This window comes from Aotus nancymaae, unplaced genomic scaffold (assembly GCF_030222135.1).
Source record: "Aotus nancymaae isolate 86718 unplaced genomic scaffold, 86718_ANA_hifiasm-v0.15.2.pri h1tg000067l, whole genome shotgun sequence".
Lineage (NCBI taxonomy): Eukaryota > Metazoa > Chordata > Mammalia > Primates > Aotidae > Aotus > Aotus nancymaae.
The window spans coordinates 17,781,708-17,808,774 of record NW_026988482.1 but is presented as its reverse complement, the minus strand read 5'-3'; the positions used below and the strand labels follow the sequence as shown (position 1 = coordinate 17,808,774).

General features: G+C 43.6%; 1 protein-coding gene and 1 non-coding gene across 2 annotated transcripts in view; one reads left to right on the top strand and one right to left on the bottom strand.

Annotated features, from left to right (window-relative positions):
• The window catches only part of LOC105731885 (sterol regulatory element-binding protein cleavage-activating protein), a 141,304-nt gene that overhangs the window by 25,394 nt on the left and 88,843 nt on the right, over window positions 1-27,067 (top strand). Inside the window, exons 3-6 of the mRNA XM_064366966.1 lie at window positions 4,924-6,461; window positions 6,563-7,448; window positions 13,902-13,991; window positions 17,795-17,864. The gene's annotated coding sequence lies outside the window, so the exon portion shown is untranslated. The remainder of the gene's footprint in view (window positions 1-4,923; window positions 6,462-6,562; window positions 7,449-13,901; window positions 13,992-17,794; window positions 17,865-27,067) is intronic.
• LOC135270870 (small nucleolar RNA U13) lies at window positions 12,923-13,022 on the bottom strand. Its single transcript, XR_010339030.1, has one exon. It is a non-coding gene; the product is annotated as a small nucleolar RNA U13 (small nucleolar RNA).

The window sequence follows — 27,067 nt, the reverse complement described above, 5'->3', positions numbered from 1 at the left end:
GCTGGCAGTAATTTCCATGACTGCTTGTCCATTATGACTGATTTTTAGACAGCAGTTTGATAAGTTAAACTTTTCACATACTCCTCCTTTTTGGGCTAAAAGGTAATGTAATGTTAGTTTTTTTCTGGTAAATGGCATTTCTCATCTATGTGGCCTGTAAATTTGTAAGGTGGCAAACTTAAAGCTTTGGATGATTCATTGGTTATGATTTTTTGAACTGCCTGCAGCCTAATGATGCGGTTAATTATGTAGATGGGAGTGTGATATCCCCATGCCCTGTTTTTGTGCCCAAGTGGCTGGGCCATAATAATTATTTTTTTCTGGGGGCCAGTCTGTGTTTTTTTCAGTTTCCTATTTGTACATTTATTATAGTTGTATCAGCTTATAGCATCACTAATCCAAAGCGGGATTTGAGTAAGCACCGCCTGCTTTTTTTGAAGGTTATAGGATTTGCAGTTATGTCATGTGCACACCTGATTAGGACTTTCCTAATAGGGGTGTTATAACAAGTTGGGGCTACAACTATTTTTTTTATTTTGAAGAAGTGTTTTTACTACCTGTTAGGCATCTAAGTTTAAGGACACACTTCCCTAATGAGAAGGGGTTACCCGAGTTAGATTGCAAAGGGTTTCTTTTCCTGTTCTTTCACAGAGCTCAAACCATACCCCAGGTAAAAGTTTGGGGTTGTAGCACACATAAGACTGATTATTACCTGGATTACAATTTGAATAGGTAGTTTGATTACACATGCAAGTTCCTAGGGAAGCTCCTTTACACTCATAATGTGTTTGCTATAGTAAAGTTTTAACTTGTGTATTCCCTGTCTATGTAGTGTGGGTGCACATAGGACACCCACATAGGACTTCCTCGCTCAGTAGATTTGCCATAAGGGCTGACATGAGCGAAATGAAAGGTAACATTTTTACACTAAGACTGGACAAGGAATGCTTTCTCCTGGGAGCAAAGCTTTGCAGCAATGTCAACATAGTAACAGGATACTTAATATTATTAAAATGACAAGGTTTAAGATTTTGCTTGAGATTTTAGTTTACATTTGCTTATCCGGTGGAGATTGCTCGAGCTTCGGCCGTGCGTTGACTAGTCAGCTTCTGGTTGTGTGACTAGAGCAGGGCTCGACGATTTCTCAGGGTCGTCTGCATCTGGAACCGGACTGAGCTGGTTGTGGTCCTTGTCGATCACATGTCTCAAGGTTAGCCTGGTGGGATGTTCCGGATCCGGCTGACTGGTTCACTTGTCTGGGGCTGTTGGCCTTAACTGGCTGTGATGAATCCAGAGAACAACTTTAGCAACTTTAACAGCAGTGGGGGTGGATAAGGTTACAATAAAAGGGCCCAATGTGGTTGGGTTCCACTTTTTAACCTAGACAGAGTCTCTGGGTTTAAATGAATGGATTAGAATTGTTAAACTTATAGGTATTCTTTTTTGTACCCAGCTTTGTTTCATGGCTTTACCTAGGGCCTGCATTTATCTCCTTAATGTTTATTTTTCCTATTTGTTTAAAAAAAGATTGTCTTTTACCCGGGTTGTGGGGGGTGGTTTCCCAAACAAAACTTCGTAAGGTGAATATTAGGTCTGTTTGGTTGGGTGCGTCTGACTCGGAGAAGGACCATGGGCAAGATTTGATCCCACCGTAAGTGGGTTTCCTGACAGAATTTCTTTAGGAATTGTTTCAGTGTCCAGTTTCTTTGCTTTACCTTCCCCGAACTCTGGGGACGGTAGGCAGTACGTGATTTCCAACAGTTGAGAGAGATTTTGAACAGTCTCAGCTACAAATGCCGGTTCGTTGTCAGACCTGAGAGTCAGAGGCAGCCCAAACCTAGGAATACTATCTGTTAATAATGCTTGAGTTGCCTCCGTGGCTTTTTCAGTGCAGGTGGGGAAAAATTCTACCCACCCGGAGTAGGTGCAGACAAACGCCAGCATAAACCGATAGCCTCCTGCTTGGCGCGTTTCAGTAAAATCCACAAGCAAGTTTTCACGTGGGGTTACTCCTACTTTTTGAATTCCCAGGGGCCGAAATGGCCCTTGCCGTTGGTTGTTCTGAGCACAGGTTAAGCATTGTTTACAGACGGCTCGGGAGATGACAGTGAGCAGTGGCACATAGAAGTGGCACCCCAGTAGTGTTTCTAGTGCTGTTTTCCCGTGTGAGTTTCTTGGTGGAACTGTTTTACAAACCTGAGGGCTATTACTTCAGGAAAAACTAATTTTCTGTTTGAGAACCTCCACCAGCCTTTTTTTTGTATAAGCTCCATTTTCCTGAGCAAACCAGGTCCTCTCATTTGGGGAGTAATTTGGCTTCTCTTTAGGCAAAGGTTCTGGGAGGAGAGGCATGGCAGTAGCTGCCTTCCTACCTACCGTGCTGGAAAGTGGAGTATTCATTGCTGCACGCCTAGCTTCTGCATTTGCTTTCCTGTTTCCTCTTGCCTCTAGGGTCCCACCTTTTTGATGGCCTTGGCAATATATAACAGCTATTTTTCTTAGGATCCCGTACTGCATCTAAAAGTTGTAGGATTTTTTCTGGATACCCTACACTTGTTCCTTGGGCAGGTAGGAGTCCTTTTTTCTTGTATATGCTCCCATGTACATGTAGCATAGCAAAGGCATACTTTGAATTAGTATATACGTTGACTCTTTTACCTTTTGCTAACAGCAATGCCTGCGTTAAAGCTATTAGCTCTGCTCCGGGGGCTGGGGTTCCTGTTGGCAGGCTTTGGGCGTCTACCACTGAATTTAGAGTTACAACTGCATATCCTGCCCGTCTGACTTCTTCTGTTGCAAAGCTGCTACCAGCTGTAAAGTACCTGACATCTGGATTTTGGAGGGGCCGATCTGTCAGGTCCCTTCTACTTGAGAATACTTTATCTACTGTCTCTATACAGTTATATAGGGGAGCTTCTGTTTCCAGTGGGAGGAGGGAGGCAGGGTTGAGAGTGTTTATAGTTTCTGAGGTTATGTGGAGTTTTTACATAAAAGCCCTGATACTGGGTCATTCTAGGATTTGACGACCAATGGTGCCTTCTTTGCTCCATTAGTGTTAAAACAGAGTGTGGTACCCATACAGTTAACTGCTTTCCCAGAGCACTTGTAGCAGCAAGATCCTTGAAACAGGATGGCCGTCCTGAGCCGCCGAGTCCGGTTGCTTTGATGGGCAGGCTATTGGGTGATGCCATGATTCCAAGATTGGGTTAAAACTCTGATGGCCATTCCCTTCTGCTCATGAACATACAGGAGAACGAGTTTAGTTATGTCTGGCAGTCCTAAAGCAGGTGCCTCAACTAGAGCCTTCTTGATTGTATTAAATGCTTTTTGTTGCTCAGGCCCCCAGATAAAGGGTTTTCTTTTCCCCCGCTTTTGTGGATTTATATGATTATCTTGCCATTAGTGAGAAATTTGGGATTTAAATATGGCAGAACCCTGTTGCCCCTAAGAACCCTGTGACTTGTTGCTGGGAGGTTGGGGTGGGAATTCTACAGACAGCTTCCTTGCATGCACTGCCTAACACACGCTGTCTGTCTGTGGCTTATGACAAACCCCAAGTGTGTGACTCCTTCGCAGGAAATCTGGGCTTTTTTTTTTTTTCTTCTTTTTATATGCTTTATACCTTGCCTTCCACAGAAGGTGGAGGTTTGGGGTTCCTTCATGGCAATTTTCGATAGCGGATGCTGCTAGGAGAAGGTCATTTCCATACTGCCGAAGGACACAGTTTTTATCTGGTGGGGTGTAAGCATTAAGGTCTGATGCTAGGGCCTCACTGAAAATTGTGGGGGAGTTTTTGAACCTTTGGGGAAGCTTGGTCCAAGTATACTGGAGATTTTCCCATTGAAGGGCAAAGATGGATCGGCTGACTGGCATGGGGGCGAAGGCGGAAGAAAACATTCTTTTCGTTTAAAACAGTCAACAATACTGCATTGGAGGGAATTAGGGAGAGGAGAGTGTATGGGTTTGGAACTACTGGGTGAATAGTTACTGTTGCTTGGTTTACAGCTCGTAGGTTCCTCCCTGGCCTGTAATTATCACAGGTATGGTACAATTTATTACTAGGCAGCCGTTTCTTTGACAAGGGTGGGATGTTCCAGGGTGACTGGCGTGGCTCCAAAATGCCACGTTTATTAGCCACTCTGGATGCTTTGCTGTGCCTAAAACAGCCTCCTGTGGTATGGGATACTGGTGTAGCCGGACTGGGCTGACTCCCACTGTTAGTTCTCATGGCTAGCTCAGGTGGATTGTTTTCAGCCCGTACCTCTGGGAATTTACTAATTAATTCTGAATATAACTTCCTTCATTGGCCCCAAGTTTGCTTTATAGGTCCCTTCATATCCCTAGCAAAGAATTGCCACTCAGCTTGTGGTACTGTGAAGGCTAATACCATAGCCTTTGGTTACTTAAAACCTAAAGTCATGTTATCTTTAGGCTTAAAAGAAATTTGTACTTGTAGTTTTTGGAGCAGATTCCTCCCCAACAAAGGAACAGGGCAGCTGGGAAGATATCAGAACTTGTGCTGCACCTCTTGCCTTCCAGTGACATATTTTGACTGGCAAAAGGGTTTGTTTTGGTTTGTTTTTACCTGCTATTCCTATAGCCCCAATGGTAATAGTGTAAGACAGTGATCCACCAGTTTGGATAATATCCCACCACTAGGTATTGCATGGGGATAAACCCCATGATCTTTATAGACCGTTCCTTTGGGGCATGCATACTTTCAATGCCCTTTCTTTTTCCACACTGCACATTGATCTCTCTCCAGTCTGGGCCGGGTTTTAGACTCTGGTTTAGCTATATTTTTTTCTTGCCCTCTTCCACGTCCTCCTCCACATCCTTTCATTATCCCAGCTTTTCTTTCAACTAAGGCAGCTGCTAGTAAATCTGCCTTTTCCTTTGCCTCACGCCGTGCCCTTCTCTTAGCCCGGGTCCCGTGCAGGGAGGGTGCAAAGCAGCAGAGTGTCTGCAACCCACCTGCCACCTTTCCAGCGCTACTACAAGATTTGCAAGAAGGAAGAAATGGTCATCTATGAGGAACAGTCTTTATTAACAAAGATTAAAATAGGGCAGCGGAGAAGTGCTGCAGGCTCCGACGTTGCTCCAACATGGGCGTCTCACCTGACTCCTCCCCACAGCCGTTGGCATCCACTGTCAGGTTTCAATGTTCCTGGACCTCAGGGCCTTCGTCCTCTCCAGTCTAAACGCAGAGACATTTGACATGGACCTGTTTTGCAAAATGCAATACGTTCTTATCGACTCTGGTTACCCCGCTGTGCACGAGAGCCAAAACCTCTTCCTCCTGTCTAGACTTTGGTCCTTTGACCGACACCCTCCATTCCCTCCCTCTGCCACTCTCCGGCCCCGGGTCACCATCCATCTACTGGCTACTTCAGTGGGGTCAACTGGTTCAGATCAACACTTCTGGGGCATCACGTGGAATTGGTCTCTCTGAGGTGGTGGAGATGCTGAGTAGTGGGATTTCCTCATTCCACGGTGCACACAGCTATCTAATCCTCACACTGCACCCCATGAATGTACAAGCAGCACGATTTGCCAATTAAAACAATACTAATAATGACAGAATAAATATAGTAAAATGCAAGAAGTGTGGCTTCACCGCCCCACCTACCTGATTTTATCAGCCGCCCAACTATGTTGAGCGGCTTCTTCTCTTGGGTGGGCACAGGCAGAAGCATCTCATTAGTATTGAAATGCATCGCCTGGCAGCTCTGCGGCAGCCCCGGCTTCTTGTTGGCTGGGCCAACACAGCCTCGGGCTGCCTAGCTTGGAGGACGCTGGCTTCGTGTGATGATTGTTGAGCCAGGGTTCTCTGGGTGGTGGTCTGGGTGGAGGAGGCGGCCATGAGGTCGTGCTGGAAGGATTGTTGAGCCAAAGTTTCTAAATCTTCACTGCCCTTGGAGCACTTGATGGAGGCTGCGGCCACGAGGTCACGCTGGAGGGCTTGCTGCGCCCAGGTTTGTAAATCTCCACCACTGCCAATGGAGCTCCCGATGGAGGAGGCCACGCGGTCACGCTGGCGGGCTTGCTGAGCCGAGGTTTCTGAATCCCCACCACTGCCGTTGGAGCTCGCAATGGAGGAGGCCACGGGGTCACGCTGGAGGGCTTGCTGAGCCGAGGTTTCTGAATCCCCACCACTGCCGTTGGAGCTCGCAATGGAGGCGGCCACGGGGTCACGCTGGAGGGCTTGCTGAGCCGAGGTTTCTGCATCCCCACCACTGCCGTTGGAGCTCGCAATGGAGGAGGCCACGGGGTCACGCTGGAGGGCTTGCTGAGCCGAGGTTTCTGCATCCCCACCACTGCCGTTGGAGCTCGCAATGGAGGAGGCCACGGGGTCACGCTGGAGGGCTTGCTGAGCCGAGGTTTCTGCATCCCCACCACTGCCGTTGGAGCTCGCAATGGAGGAGGCCACGGGGTCACGCTGGAGGGCTTGCTGAGCCGAGGTTTCTAAATCTCCACAATTGCTGATGGATCTCTTGATGGTCGGGGAGGCCATGGGGGCATGCTGGGGGTCTGGATTAAAACTCTCTGTCTTCCTCTTCAGGCCGGCAGGTGAACTGGAAACTTGCAGGCCGGCAGGTGAACTGGAAACTTGCGGGCCGGCAGGTGAACTGGAAACTTGCGGGCCGGCAGGTGAACTGGAAACTTGAGTGGATGGAGAACAGGTGGGATCCCCAGGAGCAAGGGACCGTAGTCTGTTATCGACTCGCTTTCTTCTTCTGTCATCGACTCGCTTTCTTATTCTGTCAGCAAAAAGGTAGGTGGCCATGGGATAATTATACAAGTTTTCTTTAATTGCCTTGGTGACTGTCTTAGCCCTGAATCCCATGGCCACCAAGACCTGGATCGTTTCAGCATTTGGGTGTTCCAGGATTTGCTTTTCATGAGTTGTCAGAGGCAACTGCTGGCCGTTGTTGACCCACGAGTCCCTGAGAACTTGCTGTACTGTGGGCCGCTCCCTGGGATCTGTCATTAACAGTTTTTTCATTAGACTTTCCAGGCCTTTTGAGAAGGAAGAGGGGCAGATGTACCTTCCAGATCGAATTTTTTCTTGGAGGACCATACGACTCTTTGAGAAGAAGGGTAGATCCCTCGACACCATCTCGTACAAAGTGACGCCTAGGCTCCAAACATCCATGGCGGGGCATTGGTAGCCCTGGCCCAGGATGACTTCTGGGGCCATGTAGAGGAAGGTGCCACAACGTGTTGTCAGCCACTGCCCCTCATCGTAAGTTGTTGCCAATCCGAAATCGGCAATTTTTATATTTCCTTCACCATCCAACAGGATGTTTTCCGGCTTCAGGTCCCTGTGTGCTATTCTTCTCGCGTGGCAGTACTCCATGGCCGACAGCATCTGCTGGAACTTTGCCCGGGCCTCCTCCTCTGTCACGTGGTTGCGGTACAGCCACTGGTGCAGGTCTCCTCCTGAGGTATACTCCAATATTAAATGGCATGCATCTGTGGTGTCGATGATCTGAAATAGTTCTACGATATTGGCGTGGTGCACAGACTTTAAAATCGTCAGCTCTGTCTGGCTAATGGCGACACGGGCGCCAGTTTTGTGGGTGGTTTTCACGGCCACCTGGGTCCCAGACAGCAAGTGGCGGGCCAGCTTCACCTCGCTGAAGGCACCACGGCCAATGAGTTCCAGCGTTTGGTAACACTGTAGCCCCTGGTCAGGTGGGGCGTGGGCCAGTGTCTGCCCCATGGTGCCTGATGCCTCTCTACACTAACTACACGACTAACTACTAAGCAACAATACTAACTATACTAACTATGCTAAAATATTAAGCAACAATACTGACTATACCAAAGTACGCTAAAATACTAAGCAACGATAGTGACTATACTAACTACACTAACAACGCTAACTAGAAAAACACCAACCCCCCTCCCACAGAAACCCTCCCCCACCCCAAACCCCCCCACACCCAACCCCCCCCACACACAGAAACACAGATAAAACACGCACACGCACACGCACACGCACACACACGCACACACACCACACCACTCGGCAATCGCTGGTCTGAATCCACAGGTCACCAAACAAGCTTCCAGGGATATCTCAGACCAAAAACCATGACCCAGCCAGGCCCTTATATAGGCCCTGTGATTCCATCACAAAGGCTTTTCATGACATCAGAGCAAAGCAGGGGCCAATCACGGCTGGGGGTCATTCAGAGTTCTGAGCATGAGCCAGTCGTGGCTAGGGATCGTTCAGAGTTCTGAGCATGAGCCAGTCATGGCTAGGGATCGTTCACAGAGATTTTCTCACTTTTGGTCCCCAAAACATCTTCCTCTTTTAAAAAGAAAAGTGCTTTTGTCTAGATGGGTTATAGAGATTGATATTTAGTTTCCTAGCCATTTAAACTGGTACAACACTTCAACGGCATTTTCACGTGTAGTTTCTTTTTCTATAATTTTTTTATTATACTCTTTAAGTTCTGGGGTACATGTATAGCTTGTGCAGGTTTGTTACATAGGTTTACAGGTGCCATGGTGGTTTTCAATCATTTGTAATTTCAAAATCTGAAATAGCTTTTGGATTTTGAAGATCTCCTAATGTCCACATGCAAAATACTCAATTCCTTTTCTTTCATCTCCCGGCCTCGTTTGTTTTTAATGGTTTCTGCTCTTTGTCTCATATTTTACTATAGAATATGTACTGCATTTCTTTCCTGTTCTAAACATTGTTGTGATCATATTCTTGTAGCCAAATCTTTGTTCTCATTTTTTTTTTTTAATTTTTTATGCTGTTGAATCCCTCTGAGCCCTGCCTTTCCCTGCCTCCTCCTCCTCTGTACTCATTTTTGCTAAAATCTGTAAGTGGATAAATTCTTTAAAAGCTTTGCACATTGTGAAGGGTTGGTTTTTTTTTTTTAATATTTATTACAGTAAGATTCAAATGTATGTGCAAGTAGAGAGCAATAAGCCGTTGTGTACCTGTCACTCAGTTACGTCTGTCACTTAGTCATTAACTTGGGGACACTCTTGTATCATCTATATCCTTTAACCTTCTTCTCATTATACTTTTTCTTGGGAGAAGTTTATTAATTGATAGGTGTTACTTTGGGGTGAATAAGAAGGTAGCCAACTAGTGTGCTGGGGAACTGCGGGTGGGCAGGGGTTCCTAGAAGCCAAAATGTAAGGTTCTTTTCTTTGGGATCCTTTCCTCTCCTTAGAGAAGACCCTTTAGCTTTCTACCTGAGAAGCTGATGCCTAGTTGTCAGGCTTTCTTCTTGCCAAGATAGGGGTGTTAACTCCTGTATACAGACGTTCACTTAATCCTTTTAACCAGTCCCACATCTCACCACAGCCCTATGCTATACCTGGGTTTCTCCATTCAGAGCCCATTTAGGGTCTCTAGTGCCAGTCTTTTTCCTCATTGGCTGTGTCCCCCAGGTCCTTTTTTTAAAAAAATTTTTTCCCAATGGTGATGCACTTACTGAGCAGATGCAGTGATCTTCTTACCTGATCCTACGTATAACCGTTGGCCTAAATGTAAGATGGTTTGCCGGCATCAGCAATAAGACTAGTAGTGGGGCTAAAAAACAAGTTCTCTTAAGGCTAAATCTTGACCTCCTGTTCTAGGATGACCAACTTAATCTGAAAAGAATTTGCAACGTGTAAGTATATTAGGATTACAGCCATCGGTATACACACTTAAAAGTAGTTCAGCAGGGCACGGTGGTTCACACCTGTTATCCCAGCACTTTGGGAAGCCAAGGCAGGTGGATCATGAGGCCAGGAGTTCAAGACCAGCCTGGCCAACATGGTAAAGCCCCATCTTTACTAAAAAAAAATTAGCTAGGCGTGGTGGCGCATGCCTGTAATCCCAGCTACTTGGGACACTGAGGCAGGAGAATCACTTGAACCTGGGAGGCAGAGGTTGCAGTGAGCCGAGATCGTGCCACTGAACTCCAGCCTGGGTGACAAAGCAAGACTCTGTCTCAAAAAAAAGTAGTTCTGCTACCATTAACTTAGTCTAAAAGAGTCACATAAGAATACCAATGTTATTTTGTTCGAACGCCATGGTTATTTCAGTTTAAAAGCATTTCTCTCAAAGCTGCTTCTCTCTTCACAACAGTAGAGCTCTGGCAGTAAATTAAGTGGTTGAGGACTCAGTGAAACTGTGGCTAATTTCTGGTTCAGTCTGAGCTCTCTTTGCACTATGATCAAAATGGAGTCTTGCCAGCTGCCAAGGGTAGCCTTGCAGGTCTCTTCCAATGAATATAAGTTCCACATGGCTGGGGAGGCCTCATAATCATGGCAGAAGGTCAAGGAGGAGCAAAGGCATGTCTTACATGGTGGCAGGCAAGCCTGTTCTCATACTTTTAAAATTATTTGGTGACTGGGTGCGGTGGCTCATGCCTGTAATCCCAGCACTTTGGGAGGCCAAGACAGGCAGATCACTTGAGGTCAGGAGTTCGAGACCAGCCTTGCCAACGTGGTGAAACTTCATCTCTACTAAAAATACAAAAATTAGCGGGGCGTGGTGGTGCACACCGGTAATGCCAGCTACTCGGGAAGCTGAGGAACAATTGTTTGAACCCGGGAGGCGGAGGTTGCAATGGGCCAGGATTGTGTTACTGCACTGCAGCCTGGGCAACAGAGCAAGACTCTGTCTCAAAACAAACAAAAGTTATTTGGTGATTTTTTTTTTTTTTTTTTTTTTTTTTTTTTGAGACGGAGTCTCTGTGACTCAGACTGCAGTGCAATGGCACAATCTCTGCTCACTGCAACCTCTGCTTCCCGGGTTTAAGCAATTTTCCTGCCTCAGCTTCCTGAGTAGCTGGGACTACAGGCATGCGCCACCACACCGGCTAATTTTTGTATTTTTAGAAGAGACAGGGTTTCACCATGTTGGCCAGGCTGATCTCAAACTCCTGACCTCAAGTGATCCACCCGCCTTGGCCTCCCAAAGTGCTGGGATTACAGGGGTGAGCCAAAATACCCGGCCCATTTTAACCATTTTTAAGTGTACTGTTGAGTGACATTAAATGCATTCACAGTGTTGTGCAACCATCACTATCCATTTCCAGAACTTTTTCATCATTCTACATAGAAACTCTCTATCCATTAAATAACTCCCATTTTCCCCTTCCCTCTGCCCCTGGCAACCTCTCTTCTACTTTCTTTCTATGAGTTTGCCTGTCCTAACTGCTTCATATAAGTGAAATCTTACTATATGTGTCTTTTTGTATTTAATGAAGTGTAATGTTTTTAAGGTTCATCCATGTCATAGCATGTGTCAGAATTTTATTCTTTTTTCAAGCTGAATAATACTGTATTTTATGGATATCCACATTTTGTTTATTCATCCGTCAATGAACATTTGGGCTGTTCTCACCTTTTAACTATTGTAAATAATGCTGTTATGAACATGGCTATACAGATATCTGTTGGAATCCCACTTTAATTCTTTGGATATATACCTAGAAGAGGAATTGCTGGGACATACAGTAAATCTATGCTCAACTTTTTGAGGAACCACCCAACGATTTTCCAAAGTGGCTGCTCCATTTTACATTTTCATCAGTAATGCTCAAGAGTGCCAGTTTCTCCATTTGCTCACCCACACTTGCTATTTTCCTTTTCTTTGTTTTTTAATAAAATTCATTTTAATGGGTAGGAATTGGTATCTCATTGTGATTTTGAGTTGCATTTTCTAAGGAATATTGATGTTGAGCAGTTTTTCATACGCTGATTGGCCATTTGTATATCTTCTTTTTTGTCATCATTTGAATTTTTTTTTTTTTTTTTTTTTTTGAGACAGGGTCTTGCTCTGTTGCCGAGACTGGAGGGCAGTGGCACGATCCCAGCTCACTGCAGCCTCATTCCTCTGGTCCCAAGTGATCCTCCCACCTCAGTCTTCCTAGTAGCTGCGACTGCAGGCACATGCCTCCATGCCTGGCTAATATTCATATTTTTTGTAGAGATGGGGTTTCGCCATGTTACCTAGGCTGGTCTTGAACTCCTGAGCTCAAGTGATCCATCCACTTCAGCTTCACAAAGTGGTGGGATTACAGGCATGAGCCACTCCACCAAGCCTGCATTTCTTCTTTAGAGAAATGTTTATTCAAGTCCTTTTCTAATTTTGAATTGTTTATTGTTACTTTGTTGTTACTGTTGAGTTGTAGGAATTCTTTACATATTCTGGATATTAATCCCTTATTAGATATATGATTTGCAAATAGTTTCTCCAATTCTGTTGGTTATCATTTCACTCTCTTTATTGTGTGCTGTGCACAACAATTTTAACTTTTTTTTTCTTTTTTAAGACAGAGTCTCCCTCAGTCACCCAGGGTTGGAGTACAGTGCTGCAGTCTTGGCTCACTTCTGCAGCCTCCACGACTCCCAGACTCAAGCAATCCTCCTGCCTCAGCCTTCCAAGTAGCTGAGACTACAGACACACACAACCACGCTCAGCTAATTTTTTTTTGTATTGATCTCGCCACGTTGCCCAGGCTGGTCTCAAACTCCTGAGCTCAAGCAGTCTGCCTGCCTTGGCTTCCCAAAGTGCTGGGATTAAGGCGTGAGCCACCACGCCTGGCCAAAAGTTTTTAATTTTTATGAATTCCAGTTTATCAATTTTCTTCTTTTGTTGCCTCTACTTTTCAGTCCTTGCTAAATTCAGCATCATGAAGATCTTTCTCTTATGTTTTCTTCTAAGGGCATTACTGTTTTTAGCTCCTCTTCTTTAATCTATTTTGAGTTAATTTTTGTGTATAATATAAAAGAAAAGTCCAACTTCACTTTTGCGTGTAACTATCTAGTTTTCCCAGTAGCATTTGTTGACTGTCCTTTCCCCAATGACTGGTACCTTTTGTCAAAAATCAGTACATCATATTTGTGAGAGTTTATATCTGTTTTTTTTTTTTTTTTCTTTTTCTTTTCTTCAGGTTAGATGGGTAGTGCTGATGTCATAACAAGGTTTGAGAATGACACATCTCACATGTTTCTAAAACACCCAATTATCATTCTGGTGAACTACAGAAGATCTGTACTCTATTCTATTCCATTGGTTTATGTCAGTACCACATTGTTTTGCTTACTGTAGCTTTGTAACCTATATCACTGCCAGAAACTTCTGTAGTGTGGAGTACGACGTAAGACACCTCCCTGAAACTTTCCTCTGACTTACAAAGGCAGGAAGTTGTTTCATTTGTTTCACAAACCCAGTTGATAAATCATTAGGGAAAACCTAATGAAGCTTTTGCTACATGAAGATTTTCCTATCCTGTCACCATCATTCAGGGACATTTAAAAAAATTACATTATGTAGTTATCTTCTCTCACCAGAACTATGAAGTGCTGCTAGCCCACACCCCATTCTGAGACCAGGGAAGTTTTGGTTTTTTCTTTGGAGACTGGGGTTCTTGCTCTGTCTCCCAGGCTGGAGTGCAGAGGCACAATTTTGGCTCTCTGAAACCCCTGCCTCCCAGGTTCAAGTGATTTTTCCTTCACAGCTTCCAGAGTAGCTGGGACCACAGGCACGCGGAGCACGACCGGCTAATTTTTGTGTTTCTACTAGAGACAGGGTTTCACCATGTTGGCCAGACTGAGAAAATTATAGTTTAGAGACTATGTTCGTGTGGCTTTCTGGTTATTTAAGTCATATTCAGTGTTGTCTCTGGTCATGTTTTGCTTTACTTTCAAGATTCTTTCATTTCAGTGAGCCTTGGTCTTAGCATATTTGTATTCTAATGATTTGAAGTCACATTCTGGCACTCAGAACAATAGAGACAATTGTAATTTTTCATATCTTCACATGATATGTCATTATCATTTTTGATCCTGAGTAGTTAAATTTCATGTTGATTGTGTTTTTAACAGTAAAGTATATTTACTTGTGAAATAATTTTCATTCTGAATTTAAGGATCAAGATTATAGGACCGGCCCAAGTGAGGAGAAACCCAGCAGGCTTATTCGATTAAGCGGGGTGCCTGAAAATGCCACAAAAGAAGAGGTAAGGCATGTGTTCTTTCCTGTTTCTCTATGTCAGTTAAAAATTTAAAAACCTTTTAGTTTGAAAAATTGTAGGTTCACAAGATGCAAAGAAATGCGCTGAGAAGGCTTGTGTATTTTTCTCCCATCCTCCCTCAGTGTTAATATTTTGCATAACTATGGTATAGTATCTAAACCAGGAAATTGACTCTGTTATAATTCATAAAGTTTATTCAGATTTTGCCATTTATGCATGTACTCACTGAGGTGAGGTTAAAAATTATTATGACAAATGATTGCTCTCTTTAGACACAATCACATCCTTTAGAACATATTATTTCTGGAATGCATACATAAAGATGCAGTTTATTTACAATAGTAAAAACTAGAAACTGCCTAACTGTCCAATATCAAAGGATTGGCTGACTAAATTAGGGCCGAACTTACGACATTTCTACTCTGTGCCAGGCATTGTGTGATACTTATAAGCATTAGTTCATTTAATTATCATATATATAATCTGTTCACTCTAAATATTAAGCATTACTGTATGCCAGGCATTGTTCTAGATACTGGGTGATGTAGCAGTGTATATTATAAAGTCACTGCCTCTATGGATAAAGAAAAAGCAAACAAAAAACAGATTACATAATTTTCGTCAGTGAATAAGTGCTCTGAAGAAAACTAAAGTATAGGCTGGGCATGGTGGCTTACACCTGTAATCTTAGCACTTTGGGAGACTAAAGCAGGCGGATCACTTGAGGTCAGGAGTTTGAGACCAGCCTAGCCAACATGGTGAAACCTCGTCTCTATTAAAAATAGAAAAAAAATAAGCTGGGTGTGGTGGCATGTGCCTGTAATCCCAGCTACTCAGGATGCTGAGGCAGGAGAATTGCTTGAACCCAGGAGGCGGAGGTTTTAGTGAACCAAGATTGTACCACTGCACTCCAATCTGGGCAACAGAGCAAGACCTGGTCTCAAAAAAGAAAACTAAAGCTAAAGTACAGGCTTAGAGTGTCACTGGAATTGGGGCTGTTTTATTTTTATCATCATCTTTGTTTGTTTGTTTGTTTGAGATGGAATCTTGCTCTGTCACCTCGGCTGGAGTCTAGTGGCACGATCTCGGCTCAGTACAACCTCTGCCTCCCGAGTTCAAGCAATTATTCTGCCTCAGCCTCCCAAGTAGCTGGGATTATAGGCACACGCCACCACGCCTGGCTAATTTTTGTATTTTAGATAAAAACAGGGTTTCACCATATTGGTCAGGCTGGTCTCAAACTCCTGACCTCAGGTGATCCACCTCCCAAAGTGCTGTGATTCTAGACATGAGCCACTGCCCACAGCCCATTTTTAAATTTTGTTGAGGCAGAGTCTCACTTTGTTGCCCAGGCTGGAGCGCAGTGGTGCAGTCATGGCTCACCTCAGCCTCCTGAGTAGCTGGGACTACAGGCGTGCATGCTTATGGGGCTAATTTTTATATTGTGTAGTTAGGGAGGCATTACTGAGGAAGAGGCATTTGAGTCCAGGCCTGAATGCAGTGAGAGAACAGTTGAATATAGGGAAACAAACTGCCTGTGCTGAGGAAGTGCTGTGGCCCTGGACTGTAATGAACCCAGTACATCATTTTATGTTTAACACATGAGAAACTGGACACTAAAAGGTTACATAGCAAGTAAGCAGGAGAGCTTGGAATGTACACAATATGAGTACAGAGAGCTTGAGCCCTTTAAGGTTATGTTCTGCTTTTCTTATATACCTGAGAAGGTTATGTTCTTTTGCTTTTTTTATATACCTGAGGGAAAAAAAAAAAGAGACAGGATACTCCAGACTGGAGTGCATTGGCCCAATCAAGGCTCACTACAGCCTCAAACTCCTGGGCTCAAACCCTCCTCCCGAGTAACTGGGACTATAGGTGTCAGCCACCACTCTTGGTCAAAAAAAAATTTATTTATTTATTTATTTTTTTTTGAGGCTGAGTCTCACTCTGTCGCCCAGGCTTGGAGTGCAGTGGTGCGATCTCGGCTCACTGCAACCTCCACCTTCTGGGTTCAAGCAATTCTCCTGCCTCAGCCTCCTGAGTAGTTGGGACTACAGGCACGCACCACCACGCCCGGCTAATTTTGTATTTTTAGTAGAGATGGGGTTTCACCAAGTTAGCCCAGGATAGTCTTGATCTCCTGATCTCGTGATCCGCCCGCCTTAGCCTCCCAAAGTCTGGGATTACAGGCATGAGCCACTGTGTGCCCGGCCTTTTTTTTTTTTTTTTTTTTTTTTTTTTTTAATTTTTAAAAAATCTTTTAAAGGCAGCGTCTCGCTCTGTTGCCCAGGCTGGAGTATAGTGGCATGATCTCAGCTCACTGCAGCTCCAGCGTTCTACTTCCAAGTGATTCTCCTGCCTCAGCCTTCCAAGTAGCTGGGATTACAGGCATGTGCCACTATACGCAGCTAATTTTTTTTTTTGAGTTGGAGTTTTGCTCTTGTTGCCGAGGCTGGAGTGCAATGGCATGATCTAGGCTCGCCACAACCTCTGGCTTCCAGGTTCAAGTGATTCTTCTGCCTCAGCCTCCCGAGTAGCTGAGATTACTGTCATGCGCCACCATGCCCAGCTAATTTTGTATTTTTAGTAGAGACAGGGTTTCTCCACGTTGGTTAGGCAGGTCTCAAACTCTCGACCTCAGGTGATCCACCTGCCTTGGCCTCCCGAAGTGTTGAGATTACAGGCGTGAGCCACTGTACCCATCCTAATTTTTGTATTTTTAGTAGAAATGGGGTTTCTCCATGTTAGCCAGGCTGGTCTCAAACTCCTGACCTCAGGTGATCCACTTGCCTTGGCTTCCCAAAGTGCTGGGATTACAGGTGTGAGCCACTGTGCCTGGTCACCTGGGTAATTATTATTATTATTTTTGGAGATGGGGTCTCGCTCTGTTACCTAGGCTGTAGTGCAGTGGCGCGATCTTGCTCACTGAAGCCTTTGCCTCCCAGCAGTTCTCCCACCTCAGCTTCACAAGTAGCTGGGATTACAGGTGCACCACCACACCTGGCTAATTTTTGTATTTTTAGTAGAGATGGGGTTTCACCATATTGGGCAGGCTGGTCCTGAACTCCTGACCTCAGGTGATCCACCCTCCTTGGCCCCTCAAAGTGTTGGGAGTACAGGTGTGAGCTGCTGCACCTGGCCTCTCCCGGATAATTAAGAAAAAAAAAAAAAATTTTTTTTTTAAGAGATAGGGTCTCACTATGTTGTCCAGGCTTATCTTAAACATGTGGCTTTAAGCGATCCTCCCACCTTGGCCTTCTGAAGTGCTGGAATTATAGGTATGAGCCACTGCATTCCGCCAATTTTTGAATAATTACGTTTTACTCATTCTTTTTTCCTTTTGTTGAGACGGAGTTTTGCTCTTGTTGCCCAGGCTGGAGTGCGCAATGGTGTGATCTCGGTTCACCACAACCTCCGCCTCCTGGGTTCAAGTGATTCTCCTGAGCCTTCTGAGTAGCTGGGATTACAGGCATGCGCCACCACGTCCGGCTAATTTTGTATTTTTAGTAGAGACAGGGTTTCTCCATGTTGGTCAGGCTGGTCTCAAACTCCTGACCTCAGGTGATCTGCCTGCCTTGGCCTCCCAAAGTGCTGGGATTACAGGCATGAGCCACTGTGCCCGGCCTCATTAAACATTTTTTGAATGCCTTAAGTGTTTATCGTTAACTTTCCTTTTACACAATAATCATGGCTTTAAATGATGTATGATGAAAACCTTTAGGGAAAAATGTAACATTCAGTGTTTGATTATGATTTGTATCATTAGTGTAAATGCCATATTTTTACAGATTCTTAACGCTTTTCGGACTCCTGATGGTATGCCTGTAAAGAACTTGCAGCTGAAGGAGTATAACACAGGTGAGTTTCTTGACTTGCATATGGCCTTGGGTTAGGAAGGGTCTTTGTTAGATCTCTGCATCATATGCTACTTAAAACTTGTTTTAAGAAACCACAATTAAAATTTCCAGAAGCCTCTGTTGATGCCTTCAAATAACAAGCAGCTTTAGTCTTAGCTGTGGTTCTTTGTGGATATTTGTCCACACACGGGCGATGAGGATGCATGTTCCAGTTCTTCTGAATGCCTGTGATATATAAAGTGAGTGTTGCAGCAATTGCCCTGAATATATTTTATGTAATTATTAAACTTGCTATTTATGTTCTTCATGGTGGTGGAATGTTTATGTTTGAGCCTAATAGGATTTAATAAGCTTGCTGTATGTAAAATTTTACATTCATAGCTTCAGAGTAAAACTTAGGACTTCCCAGAGAAATTGTCCAAATTAGTGGTTTCTTTAATTTTCTGTTTTGCTTTGAGAATGGAGTCCTGTAACAGCTATTTTGTTGAAACCCATGAATAGATGCAGAAGAGCTTTCTCTTTGACATCTGTTCTATGGTCTGAACTGTAGATTAAACTTTTGAGAATATGCTCCTAGTCATATTTTACAGTACCAATTTCAGTCATTTCCTTTAAATCTTACTATAGTAAAAGTGGGGAAAGGTGAAATGCCAACAACTCAAGGTTTTGGCCAATATTTTTAGAACTATATATAATAATAAGTGGTTTAAAAATAAAGATAATCTTTAGGTGACCTATTTTGCAGAATTTTAAATGGAAGAGAGTAGAGCATGAGTCTTCACAGAGTTTAGAATTTCAGTTAAAGAGATCTTCAAGTAAGAACATGTCATAGTTTTGAGGGCATAATTTTAGCAGTTTACCATGGAATAAAAATTTTGCATTCACTAGATAGCTTCTTCATATTGCTTCCGCAGAGGAAAATTATCCACAAAATAAATTTTGTGCTTGAAAGAATATGGTATTAAGTCCAGAAATAATTTGTTCTATAATTTGAGAGCAAACTCAGAAGTATTATTTCTCAGAGAGTTAATTATTTCTTTTGTTTTAAAAACATCAATCTTGAATTTGTGGAAACCTAAGAGTAGATATATTATTATTATTGTATATCTCACTTTTGTTGGTTATATTTATTTTTTGCATATGCCTCATACATGCTTTCTTTGGGAACTCAAGGTAGAATTTACAGGCTAGAGATGCTTTTTAACTCTCAAGATAGTAATGTCAGCTGTCTTGTTTCATGAACTGTGCTTTCATTAAGTATTGATATGTTTAGTAAAGGAGATGTCTTAATATTTAAATAGCAGCAGTTCAAACTCCAGTTTCTTTAGTATTCTTTGACTTTCTAATTGTCAAATTTGTCAGCACAGTAAAAATTATATTAACATATAGGGTCTAAAGAGGAAGTTCTGAAATGTGCTGATTGTAGTAGCTATTAGAATTGGCAGACTGAAGACACTGATACACCTGGGAAATCATTCAGGACAGTGCTTAAAAATAAAACTAAAAACACCTTTCGGCAAATACAATCTTTTCTTGGCATTCTATTAAGTTGTGTGTGTGTGTATGTGTTTTTTTTTTTGTTGTTGTTGTTGTTTTTAGTGAAAGGATTGGATTACCTGTTATTACATCTCTATGTGACAAGTAGGATGAACTTTTGAAAATGTCAGTCAGATCATGTTACTCCCATGTCTAAAACCCTCTTAGTGCCTTCATCTTCACTTGGAAGAAATTCTCAACTTCTTGTTTCATCTTACAAACCCGTGCATGAGCTGATCCTTGGCTGTTTGATCTTATTCGGTACTGCTCTCCACCTGCTGTATTTTACTGTAACCACACTGAGCTTTTCTCTTGTCTTTGACCAATACAAACTTCTTTCTGTGTCAGAGTCTTTGCACTGGTCTTCCCTCTGATCTTTACTTGTCTTCTAGGGTTTAGTTCTTGACTTCAGTTTCACCTTTCTGAGTCCTTGTGTCACCTTCAAATCTAAAATCACCTGGTAGTTGTTTTCTATCACATCCTTGTTTGGATCTATCACTGATTGGATATTTCTATCACTGGATTTTTCAGTTGGATCTATCACTGATCTATCACTGGTCACTGATTGGATTGAATCTGTCACTGGTATTGGATGATATTTTTCTCAGTGGTTTTGTGTAACTTACTTCTCTCACTAGAGAGGAATGACAGCAGGAGCCTTATCTTGTTCCTTCTTGTTTCCACCAGTGCTTGACAGTCAGTAGGTCCCACATATGCATGGAATAGATTATTATTTATGATGTTTGTGAAGAGCAGCTCTGATTTCCCCTCAGGTGTGGAGCATTAAAGGGTAGTGGAGGTTTCACAGCAGCAGTGCAGCTTAGGGCTTATCTGAAGAATATGTCTTGGAACAATCAGATGTTCTGAGAACTATAACGTTTACCGTTAAAAGATCATATGTGGTAGCCAGGCACGATGTTGTACATCTGTAGTCCTAGCTACTTGGGAGTCTGAGATGGCAGAATTGCTTGAGCCCAGGAATTTGAGGTCAGCCTGGGCAACTTAGCAAGACCTTGTCTCCTTTAAAAAAAAAAAAGTCGTATGTGAATCTCAGTAGTAACAGTGACTTAAAAATTTTTTTATGGCTGGGCATGGTGGCTCACGCTTGTAATTCCAGCACTTTGGGAGGCCAAGGCGGGTGGGTCGTGAGGTCAAGCGATTGAGACCATACTGGCCAACATGGTGAAACCCCATCTCTACTAAACATACAAAAATTAGCTGGGTGTGGTGGCGCATGCCTATGGTCCCAGCTACTTGGCAGACTGAGGCAGGAGAATTGCTTGAACCTAGGAGGCGGAGGTTGCAGTAAGCCGAGATCGCACCACTGCACTCCAGCCTGGCAACAGTGAGACTTCATCTCAAGAAAAAATAAATAAATAAATAAATAAATAAATAAATAAATTTATTATTTTTTTTTATGAGAGACAGGGTCTTACTCTGTTGCCCAGGTTGGAGTGCATTTGTACGATCGTAGCTTACTGTAACCTCAAACCCTGTGCTCAAGTGAACCTTCTGTCTCAATCTTCAGAGTAGTTAGGACTACAGATGCGTGCCACCATGCCAGGCTAACTTTTTGTAGAGGTGCGGTCTTACTGTGTTGCCCAGGCTGGTCTCAAAATCCTGAGCTCAAGTGATTCTCCTGCCCCATCATCCCAAAGTGCTGGGATTACAGGTGTGAACCACTATGCCCAGCCAAATGGGTGACTTTCATAGGTGAAAACTGGCAGTCAGTATTTTAGGCTGAGTGATCACCTGCAAGATGGATATTGCTCATAAAAGGGGAATTATGTAGCACAGTCCATCCTTTTTTTTTTTTGGAGACAGAGTCTCGCTTTGCCACTCAGGTGGAGTTCAGCGGCGTGATCTCAGCTCACTGCCACCTCTGCCTCCCAGGTTCAAGCAGTTCTCTGCCTCAGTCTCCTGAATAGCTGGGATTACAGGCCCCCACCACCACACCCAGCTAATTCTTGTATTTTTGTATTTTTTTTTTTTGAGACAGAGTCTTGCTCTGTTGCCAGGTGCTAGGGTGGAGTACAGTGGCACAGTCTCGGCTTACTGCAACCTCTGCCTCCTGGGTTCAAGCAATTCTCCTGCCTCAGCCTCCCAAGTAGCTGGGACTACAGGCGCACGCCATCATGCCCAGCTAATTTTTGTATTTTAGTAGAGACGGGGTTTCACCATGTTAGCCAGGATGGTCTTGATCTCTTGACCTCATGATCCGCCTGCCTCGGCCTCCCAAAGTGCAGGGATTACGGGCGTGAGCCACTGCGCCCGGCCCTGTCACAAGAGAGATTAATGCCTGTTCATTGACTCTAGTAATGTATTAGTGTAATTTTTGTCTTCACAGCAGTGCAGCTTAGGTCTTACCTGAAGAATATGTCTTGGAACAATCAGATGTTCTGAGAACTATAATGTTTACTGTTAAAAGATCATATGTGGTAGGAGGCATGATGTTGCACACCTGTAATCAGTTTCTTTGTTGTTCGTTTGAGATGGTGTCTTGCTCTGTTGCCTAGGCTGGAGTGCAGTGGCGCGATCTCGGCTCACTGCAACCCCTGGCCCCCACTGCCTGGCTCAAGCAGTTCTCCTGCCTCGGCCTCCCAAGTAGCTGGGATTACAGGCGGCTAATTTTTGTATTTTTAGTAGAGACAGGGTTTCACATGTTGGCCAGGCTGGTCTTGAACTCCTGACTTCGTGATCCACCGGCCTTGGCCTCCCAAAGTGCTGGGATTACTGGTGTGAGCCACCGTGCCTGGCCAGAGTCACAACTTTTATCTAGAACCTGTGAGGTTAAATGGGTTTATGAATTTTTCAAGTTATAGAAATGTAATTTAAATATATAGGAATTACATCTCCCAGGGGAATGTGTACTCAGACATAATATGCTGCAAAATTATTAATATTCTCACTAAGAGGAGTAAATAAAGACTAAAGCAACTCATAGTGTAGGCCAGTATTTGCCTTAAAATGACTTTGTTGAAGTGTACCAAAAACTTGACATTTATGGGATTTTGAAATTGTAGATAAGAGATTTTGGACCTACATATGTTCTATATATTTGAAGTTTTCACTTGCCGTTTACAAATATATTATAAACCCCATGAATTGTAAATTACCTTGAGTTATATGATTATTTCTGGAAAAAGTACCAGGAGTAAAATGTGTTTTGGTGACTCGACAAACTCTAGTATATACATAAAATGGAATACTCCTCAGCAGTAAAGAAGAAACTACTCGTGTACCTAACAACATGGATGAATCTCAATGGCAATATGCTGAATGAAAGAAACTAGACTCATAAGGCTATATACACTGCCATCAGGAGGAATGAAATGCTGATTTATGCTACAACGTAGATGAACCTTGAAAATATTATGAAAGAAGCCAGACCCAAAAGACCAAATATGGAACAATTTAATTTATATGAAATATCTAGAGTAGGCACATCCATAGAGATAGAAAGCAGATTGGTGGTTGTCAGGGACTAGAGGAATGGGGAATGAGTCTCTAATGGGTATTGGGCTTCAGTCCCTAATGGGTATGGGACTTCTTTTGGGATGATAAAAATGTTCTGGAACTAGGTAGTAGTGTTGGTTGCACAACATTGTGAATGTACTTAATGCTTCTGAATTTTATACTTTAAAATGGTGCATTTTATGTGATGTGTATTTGCTTACAATTTTTTTAAAAAGGCTACATACTGTATGTGTATGTGTGATGTCACTTATGTGACATTCTGAAAAAGGCAAAATTTTAGGAATTGGAAAGAGCAGTGGCCAGGGTATTGGGGGAGGCATTAACTGTAAAGTGGAAGCATGAGGGGATTTTTAGGTATAATGCAATTGTTCTGTAATCTTGATTGTGGTGGTAATGGTGTATCTGTATTAAATTTACTGAGTTGGTAACTATTGTGGTTATGTTTGAGAACATCTTTTTTTTTTTTTTCTTTAAGACAGAATCCTGCTCTGTTACCAGACTGGAGTGCAGTGGTATGATCTTAGCTCACTGCAACCTCCGCCTCCCGGGTTCAAGCAGTTCTTTTGCCTCAGCCTCCTGAGTAGCTGGGACTACAGGTGTGTGCCACCTAGCTCAGCTAATCTTTGTATTTTTAGTAGAGATGGGGTTTCACCATGTTGGCCAGGATAGTCTTGATCTCTTGAACTCATGATCCGCCTGCCTCGGCCTCCCAAAGTGCTGGGATTACAGGCATGAGGCACTGTGCCCAGCGTTTTTTTTTTTTTTTTTTTTTTTTCCCTTAATGGAGTCTTGCTCTGTTGTCCAGGCTGGAGTGCAGTGGCATGATCTCAGCTCACTGTGGCCTCCACCTCCTGGGTTCAAGCAATTCTCCCTGCTTTATCCTCCCGAGTAGCTGGGATTATAGGCTCCTGCCCTCACTCCCAGCTAATTTTTGTATTTTTTCTTTTATTTGAGATGGAGTCTCTCTCTGTCACCCAGGGTGGACTGCAGTGGCATGATCTTAGCTTACTGCAACCTCCGCCTCCTGGGTTCAAGTGATTCTCCTGCCGCAGCCTCCCGAGTAGCTGGGACTACAGGCGTAGTGCCACCCAACCCAGCCAATTTTTGTATTTTTAGTAGAGACAGAGTGTCACCATATTGGCCAGGCTGGTCTCGAACTTCTGACCTTGTGATCCACCCACCTTTGCCTCCCAAAGTGTTGGGATTACAGGTATGAGCCACCGTCCCCAGCCTAATTTTTGTAGTTTTTAGTAGAGATGGGGTTATGCCATGTTGACCAGGCTGGTCTTGAACTCCTGACCTTAGGTGAGGAGTTGGCCTCCCAAAGTGCTGGGATTACAGGCGTGATGCACCATGCCTGGCTGAGAACATCTTTATTCTTAGAAAATACATCCTGAAGTTTTTAGAAGTAAAGGACTACGATGTATGCAGCTTTCTCTTATGGTTTAGAAAAATAAATTTTCTTTTTTTTTTTTTCCCCTAAACCATAAGAGAAAGGGGGAAGGGAGAAAGAGAGTAATAAGTAGATGGATCACAATGTTATATTAACCGTTGAATCTGGGGCTGGACGCGGTGGCTCGTGCCTGAAACTTTGGGAGGCCGAGGCAAGCAGATCGCCTGAGGTCAGGAGTTCGAGACCAGCCTGGCAAACATGGAGAAACTCTCTGTCTACTAAAAATAGAAAAATTAGCTGGATGTGGTGGCAGGCATCTATAATCCCAGCTACTCAGGAGACTGAGGCAGGAGAATCATTTGAACTCGGGAGGCGGAGATTGCAGTGAGCCAAGATCATGCCATTGCTCTCCAGCCTGGGTGACGGAGTGAGAATCTGTCACACACACACAAAAAAGGTGCATCTGTGTAAAGCCTATATGAATCTTTTTCCTCTATTGTGTTATTACTGCAATTTTTTTGTAACTTGGAAATTATTTCCAATAAAAAGTTGAAAAACTGACATAAAGCTGATATATTTTATTTTTAAATGATCAGCAGAAACCTTGTAAGCTGAAGACTGCAATGAACATCTTCTGTCAACAAGTAAACTATAGAGCAGTAGTTCTCAGAGTGGATCCTGGACCATCATCATCTCTTTACCACCTGGGAACTTGTTAGAAATTCAAATTCTTAAGCCCCATTCTAAACCTACTGAATCAGAAACTCTGGGGTGGGGCCCAGTAATCTTCGCTCTTAACAAGTCCTCCTGATAATTTTAATGTACCCTGAAGACCACTGGCAGTAGATTAACTGTTTGTTTAGATTTATTATTCTAGAACCTTTGCGCGTTTTAAAAGTGACTTAAGCAAGAGGACCTTCTGTAAGTAGACAAAGCTAATGCTTATGTGCTTTAGGAGCCAGTGCTGATCACATGCCTTGCCTACCTAGTATCCGTTCTGCTCTGCATAGCAGGAGAAGGAGCTGTAGTAGTGTTGGTACCGTCTTACAACTTTAATTATGTGTAACTAAGGACATATACCTTAGTTGTTTTTTCTGTTTATATGTGATACATTTTCTCCAGAGATCTTGGAATGGTTGTAGATCTTCTCATTCATATGGTGTTTCTGTGACATACGAATGCAGGCAGAATTGCTTTTGATTTTTAGGTAGCTTTTCATACTACATAGTATATAAGCTTGCTGTGATATTTTTCCAAAAGGGATTTATATATTTAAGCAAAAAATGATACAACTTCTGGATTATGTTTCCTATTAAGTCTCAAACATAGAAAGTAATTATAGTAACTGAAGTGCTGCAGAATTATTTTAGTACTGGTTTATTAACTAATGTCACAAAGTTAGAGGATTGCTAAGGTGATGTTAGTAGGCTGGCAGTGTTCATGTGGTGAATGGACAGTTCTTATTCTTGGGAAGGAAATTTCTTCTTGGAAAGTGAGCATTTGCAGTGACTAGATCAGTCATTTGGTCTGCCGCCTGGCATTTTGGGTCTACTGAAAGTGACGTTGTAGCAAAGGCCCTGTACCTTCTGCATTTCTTTCTTTTTCTTTTTTTTTTTTTCTTTTTTTTTTTGGTACGGACAGGGTCTTGCATTGTTGCCAAGGCTGGCCTTGACCTTCTGTCAAGCAATCTTCCCACCTTAGCTTCCTGAGTAGCTGGGACTACAGGCACATGCCACCGTGAGACGGAGTTTCACTCTTGTTGCCTAGGCTGTAGTGCACTGGCACGGTCTTGATTCACTGCAGCCTCCGCCTCCCAGGTTCAAGTGATTCTCTTGCCTCAGCCTCCCAAGTAGCAGAGATTACAGGCGCCCGCCATCATGCCCAACAAATTTTTTGTATTTTTTCTTACTAGTGATGGGGTTTCATCATGTTGGCCAGGTTGGTCTCGAACTCCAGACCTCCGGTGATCCACCTGCCTTGACCTCCCAAAGTGCTGGGATTACAGGTGTGAGCTATCATGCCTGGCCTGGTTTCTTCTTTTTTTTTTTTTTTTTTTTTTTTTTTTGAGACGGAGTTTCGCTCTTGATACCCAGGCTGGAGTGCAATGGCGCGATCTCGGCTCACCGCAATCTCCGTCTCCTGGGTTCAGGCAATTCTCCTGCCTCAGCCTCCTGAGTAGCTGGGATTACAGGCACGCGCCACCGTGCCCAGCTAATTTTTTGTATTAGTAGAGACGGGGTTTCACCATGTTGACCAGGATGGTCTCGATCTCTTGACCTCGTGATCCACCCGCCTCGGCCTCCCAAAGTGCTGGGATTACAGGCTTGAGCCACCGCGCCCGGCCTTTTTTTTTTTTTTTTTTTTTTTAAATTTTTTTGAGGTGGAATCTCAGTCACCCAGGCTGGAGTGCAGTGGTGCAGTCTTAGCTCACTGCAACCTCTTCCTCCTGGATTCAAGCAATTCTCCTGCCTCAGCCTCCCTAGTAGCTGAGATTACAGGCACCCACCACCACACCCAGCTGATTTTTATATTTTTAGTAGAGACGGGTTTCACCATGTTGGCGAGCCTGGTCTCAGTCTCCTGACCTCAAGCAGTCCACTCACCTTGGCCTCCCAAAGTGCTGGAATTATAGGGGTGAGGTACCGTGCCCTGCCTAAAATTTTTTTTTTTTTTTTTTGAGATTGGGTCTTACTACGTGGCTCAGGCTGGTCTTGCACTCCCAGGCTCAAGTAATCCTCCTGCCTTGGCCTCCCAAAGTGCTGAGATTACAGCCACTGAGCCCAGCTGCCCTGTACATT